Here is a 6,592-nt window from a genome sequence, read left to right as displayed (position 1 = left end):
TAAACTCTTCACAGGAAGAAATGTTGAAGTGATGTAGAATGGATGAGTCTAAACCTTTAGCTCAGACAGGAAATGAGTTTGTATTAGGGAGCTGCTCCCTCTGGTGGACAGGGATTGAACTGGGATGAAAGTTTTCCTGGTTTTCTCCCAAAGTCAGAAGTATGTCCTCCTCCTGACCTCATTTATGAGTAAGTCTTAAGTCAGTCTTCAAGTGTTCTCTATCAATCTATGGGACAGCAATGATATTTTTAGGTCTTTAGTTGATAGTAATGTACATTAGAAGACCAACCCAGTTGTGTGTGTGTGTGTGTGTGTGTGTGTGTGTGTGTGTGTGTGTGGCTGAGAAGACATCCATTGCCTCAAACATTTTAACACAAGACTAAATATTTTCATGTGTTAATTGTGAGCCACTGAACTAACCATTGTAATATCATAGAAGTGTTTTTCACTGAAATCATATTAAGTGACAAGAGGACAAATTAATATTGAGTGATTCTCAGTTTTCAGTACTGTTTTCCTACACAGAGAAGAGCAACTGACTTCCCAGGTACCCAATGCATATTTGTTAAGTGAAACAAAAAGTTGAATGGGTGGTCTTTGGCTGAGGCATCACTATTGAAAGATGATATTTCCTCTGTTTTAAAATTGTTTCAAATCATAAGGATTAAAAAAATCTATTCTATCACTTTTCTGAAGAAAATGTATACCATCAAAACAATAACTCAGATATTCCTGAATATCTAAGCATTGAAAAGTGAAAATGTGTGACAAAGTGTGGAAAAAAGGCTGTAATTTAAGCTGCTGAATCTCTATAGAATGGTCTGACATCAGTGTCTTCTTTCACAGTTTCATTGACTCCAAATTGTGAGTACTGCAATGGAAGTTGAGCCTGAAGTATTCTTGTAATGTGGATGGAAGCTAACTGTAGACTGTTTCCTGGGGTTCACTTCCCATAGATTCAGATAAAGAAATTTATGACTTTACAGGTAGACTGTGAATAAATTCTTAGACAAAGACTTAAGTAAAAATCTCAGGCCTAGATAGCATAGGATTCACATATCCCTTTCCCTCTCCTCTACCTTCTAAATCACAGTGCCCCGACATGACACAGAACTATACAGCAGAGAAAATGGGGGAAGTCAGTCCCAGATTTTTCTGGGAGAATGTAGAGTAGGTTGGGATGGTGCTTACTTATAAAAAGAAGCACAGTTTCGATTTTACAGAGTTAATAATGGTATTCTGAAGAGGTTTGTAAAATTGGTCACGTACTCAATACTACCGAACAGTGCACTTTAACATGATTAGGGGATAAAGTTAATGCCATGATCTTTCCCCACAATTTAAAATGAGCTAAATGAAATGCAGTAGAAGTTTTCTTTTGATATTTTTACTCTCAGCTGTCCTATTGCAAATACTGAGGAACTTAAAATGAAAGTCAGGCATCAACCAACCACTGCAATTCCTTTTTCAGGAATTGGAGGGAGAACTGTAGAGAATGAAGACTGAATTAAAGAGTGCTCATAGAGTAAAACAGGCTGCTGGTAAAATGGTCCACATGCTGACATATTTCTTGTAAAAGAAATGAAAGACTAATAGTATACAATCTGTTCCATCACCATGTCTCCTTCAGACTAAGTATTTATTGGTTATTTTATGGGTAGGATGGTATGTTTCAGACAAACTTGTCATATAGGAATTATGCTCTTTTATACTGTGGGTTGCAGCAATGTCATTAAATCTCATGAGTTTTCCATTCACTGTAGGCACTCTACATTTTTTGAATAGATGAATATACATACAAATACATTTTTTTTTAAAAACCAAGCTTCCTAGGTATTTTGTTTTTGTGGGGCTTTTACGAATGGTGTTGCTTTCCTGATTTCAGCCACGCTTTTTTCATTGTTGGCATATAGAAAAGCCACTGATTTTTGAGGGCTAATTTTTTTTGGGGGGTCCAATTGTGGGGCTTGAACCCTGGGCCTGGGCGCTGTCCCTCAGCTCTTCAGCTCAAGGCTAGTGCTCTACTACTTGAGCCACAGCGCCACTTCCAGCTTATTTCTTTTTGCTTATGTGATGCTGAGGAATCGAACCCAGGGCCTTATGCATGCAAGGCAAGCGCTCTACCACTGAGCCACCTTCCCAGCCCCTCAAGGGCTAATTTTATACCCTGCTACTTTGCTAAAATTTTGAATCAGCTTGAGGACCTTGGGAGTGGAGTCCGTGGGATTTTTGAAGTACAAGATCATGTCATCTGCAAAGAGGGATAGTTTTACTTCTTCTTTCCCTATTTGGTTCCCTATTATGTTTGCATCTTGTCTTATTGCTGTAGCTAGGCATTCTAATACTAGATTGAAGAGAAGTTGAGAAAGTGGACATCCTTGTCTAGTTCCTGAGTTAATGCAATGGCTTTAGTTTTTCACCATTAAGTATAAGGCTGGCTGTAGGTTTGCCATATACAGCCTTTATTGTATTGTGGAATGTTCCATGGATTCCTAATTTTTCCAGAACCTTCATCCTAAAGGGGTGTTGGATCTTGTCAAATGCTTTTTCTGCATTTATTAACCATGTGGTTCTTATCCTTTCTCTTGTTGATGTGATGAATTATATTAGTTGATATGCATATATTGAACCAGCTTTGCATCCCTGAACTGAGCCCTGTTTGATCGTGGTGTATGATTTTTTGGAAGAATTGTTGAAGTCGATTGGCCAACATTTTGTTGAGAAGTTTTGCAGCAATGTTCATAAAATACCTAGGAATTAACTTAACCAAAGAAGTGAAGGACCTCTATGATGAAAACTTTAAAAACCTGAAAAAGGAAATCAAAACAAAACTTAGAAAGTGACAAAACCTCCCATGCTCCTGGATTGGAAGGATCAACACTTCCCAAGGCTATCTACAAATTCAATGTGATACCTAGCAATATTCCAAGGAAATAGAAGAGGCAATCCAAAAATTCTTATGGAACAATAAAAGACCCGAATAGCAAAAATGATCATTAACAGAAAGAACATTCCTGGAGGAATATCAATACCAAATTTCAAACTCTACCACAAAGCCATAGTAATCTAAACAGCCTGGTACTGAAAAAAGAACAGACCTCAGAACCAATGGAATAGAATTGAAAACCCAGAAATGAACCTAAAGACCTATAGCCATCTAATCTTTGATAAGGGAGCTAAAAAAATAGAATGGAAGCAAGACAGCCTCTTCAGTAAATGGTGCTGGCAAAATTGGTTAATCACTTGTAGAAAACTAAAGCTAGATCCTTATATATCATCCTGTACCAGAATCAACTCCAAATGGCCCAAAGACCTTGGAGTCAAAGCAGACACTCTGAAAACATTACAAGATAGGTCTCCTTGGCACAGGCCAAAATTTTCTTAATACAGACCCAGAAAAACAACAAATCAAAGAAAGGTTGGAGAAATAGGATTTCATGAAGCTGCAGAGCTTCTGCATGGCAAAGGATATAGTTAGCAAGATCAATAGAAATCCCACAGATTGAGAGAAGGTCTTCACTAGCCATACAACGGACAAGGGTCTTATATCTAAAATATACCTGGAACTCAAAAAATTAAATCCCCAAAAACAAATCCTCGAAAAAACAACTGCCCAATAAATAAGTGGGATAAAGACTTAAAGAGAAACTTCTCTGAAGAGGAAAGAGATGGCCAATAGACACATGCAGAAATGCTCACTCTCCCTAGCCATAAAAAACATGCCAATCAAAACAACATTGAGATACCACCTCACCCCAGCTAGAATGGCTATAACCAAGAACTCTAATAACAACAGATGCTGGAGGGGATGTGGACAGAAGGGAACACTGCTGCATTGTTGATGGGAATGTAAACTTGTGCAACCACTTTGAAAAGTAGTATGGAGGTTCCTCAAAAGACTCCACATAGAGCTCCCCTATGACCCAGCAATTCCACCTTTGAGCATTTATGTGAATGATCACAAACAGGAGCATACTAAAGATACCAGCACATCTATGTTTATTGCAGTATTATTTACCATAGCTAAGATATGGAACCAACCCAGATGCCCCTCAGTAGATGAATGATTAAGAAAATGTGGTATATATACACGATGGAATTCTGTGCCTCCATCAGAATGACATTGCCCATTTGTTAGGAAATGGAAAGACTTTGAAAAAATTATATTAAGTGAAGTAAGCCAGGCCCAAAGAAACATAACTAGTGTATGTCTGAGACAAGCAGAAAAGGTCAGATAAGTTGATAGTAGGTGAAATGAACCCAAGATAAATATTCAAATGTTTTTTCTTTCATGTGATTTTTTCTAACATATTTATAAGATTATTTCTTTTTTGCTTTGTATATCCCTCCCCCACCGAATAACCCCTGTTTTCACTGTATTTGATGTTGGTATAATTTGTGGAGGGGAAGGGAAAAAATTGTTTAACTAGGGGTACCGGTGGACCCATTGCGACAATGAGATGTACAAGTCATTATGTCCAAAAACAAACTTTACAACTTTGGCTGGGATGGTGGGGGGGGGGGGGGTGGGAGCAGGGGAAATGGGAAAGGATGGGAAGGGGAACCAAAGGAGAAGGCAACAATGCTTGATAAGAAATGTACTCGTTATTTTGCCCATGTAATTGTAACCCATTTGGGCGGTATTTTCACAATAAAAAATAATAAAAAAATAAAAAATCAGGCTTCAGGGGCTCGCTCGCCTAATGTCCTGAGGTCAGGCTGGCGGCTCAGAGCGTAGGGCCGGTGCCTGCGGCCATGGGAAATCAAGTTATCAGAATTGACTCCAGGAGAGAAAACCTGGCCGACCAGTAACAATGGAAGAAATTGGGAAAGTCTCCAAAAAGCGGTCATCCTCCTTAACACCAGGCTCAGCTGGCATCTCAGGTTAAAAAAAAAAAAACTCCTTCATGAAGAAGAAAAATCTTAAGCAACATCATGGATTCAGAAGCTCATGAAAAGAGGTCACCAATTTTAACATCTTCAAAACAAGAACTATCACCTCACATTACAAATGTTGGTGAAATGAAGCATTACTTCTGTAGCTGTTGTGCAGCTTTCAACAACGGTCACATTTCCCATTCAGAAGCTCCTGTTTAGGCAGCAGCTGTATGGACTCAAAACCCTGGATGCGGTACTTCTGTTGAGAAAGGATGGATTTCGAAACTTGTATCGTGGAATCCTTCCCCCATTAATGCAGAAAACAACGACACTGGCCCTTATGTTTGGTCTGTATGAGGATTTATCTTGCATTCTAGTCCTCCCGAGTTTGCAACTCGTAGTGTGGCTGCAAGTGCTTGCAGGGACCACAGAAGCCATTTTCACTCCATTGGAAAGAGTTCAGACATTATTTTAAGACCACAAACATCATGACAAATTCACAAACACATATCAGGCTTTCTGGGCACTGAAATGCCGTGGGATTGGAGAGTATTATCAAGGTTTGGCACCTATTCTGCTCCGTAACTGTTGCAGCAATGTCCTTTTTTGGCCTTTGGGGTCCCATTAAGGATCATCTCCCTACTGCAACAACTCACAGTGCTCATTTAGTCAATGGCTTCCTCTGTGAGGGATACTTTACTTACACATAAATAAGGAGTCGGTTTCCATCTGGAGAAATCCACAGGGGAACTGAGCTCTTTGGCGCTAGAGGTAGTAAGGAGTCTGAATTTGTACTCAAGCATGAGGCAGGTCATATAGTATACCTGTTTGTGTCTTTGTTTGTTGTTCATGCTGGGCAAAACATTTATGTCTCAATCTAGGTGCCCAGCCCTTTTGCTTTGGTATGTTTCTGAGACAGACTCTCACTAATTTTTTTTTGAACTGATGATCACTCTGGCTTTATTTCCTGAGCACCTGAGATTTACATAATTCTGTTAAAATAGAAAATACAATGACATATTGAAAACCCATTCTTATTTAAAACACTAGATATAATATATCATTTATTCAGTATTAGCAGTGGATCAATTGAAAATTCAAGACTTCTTGCAAAGTTTTGCTCACTTTTTGGTCACAGTTCTGAATTTCTTTCACGATTAATCTGAAGGCCAAGTAGCACATTGTTTATTATGGGTATTCTTCCCTTTCAATCCTCTGTTGAAAAGTCTGTGTTTAGCTTCGAAGATTCATGGATTTAAAAAAAATTAGTCATAATTCTAGATGTGACCTATGAACCTAGAGATGTATTTTCTCAGAGGAAACATTTTCCCTCAAATACAATATTTGTGCCACAGACCTGGCCACTTTCTACCTGAAAAAGTGATTCTTTGCTTTGGTCCCTATAGCAGGTGGATGTCAGGCAATCCCCGAGTTCTGTAGTGTGCCTCTCTCCAGAACTCTTGTGTTTTGCTAACACGCTAGCCCCTCATCTGTGAAGCTGAGATAAGAAGAATGAAAGACTTCTTTGTCTTCTATAATTCCAGTAAGCAGTAACTTGCCCTTTCATTTTTCTGGTTCTGAGAGTTCTGGAGAACAAGGAATGCCATATCCCCACTGCTGGGCTCCTTGTACCAGAAGAGACCATGTCTCTAACACTGGTGTCATAGGTGCAGTGCAGGAGTACATCCTCTTTCCCCTGAACCCACACTGCTAG

General features: G+C 39.1%; 1 pseudogene; it reads left to right on the top strand.

The window, feature by feature from the left end:
- The first annotated feature begins 4,878 nt into the window (after positions 1-4,878).
- On the top strand, positions 4,879-6,592 carry LOC122126622 (annotated as a pseudogene).

This window comes from Dipodomys spectabilis, unplaced genomic scaffold (genome assembly GCF_019054845.1).
Source record: "Dipodomys spectabilis isolate Male_0828 unplaced genomic scaffold, ASM1905484v1 ptg000286l, whole genome shotgun sequence".
Classification (NCBI taxonomy): domain Eukaryota; kingdom Metazoa; phylum Chordata; class Mammalia; order Rodentia; family Heteromyidae; genus Dipodomys; species Dipodomys spectabilis.
The sequence above is the reverse complement of the archived record's forward strand: the minus strand, read 5'-3'. Positions and strand labels throughout refer to the sequence as shown.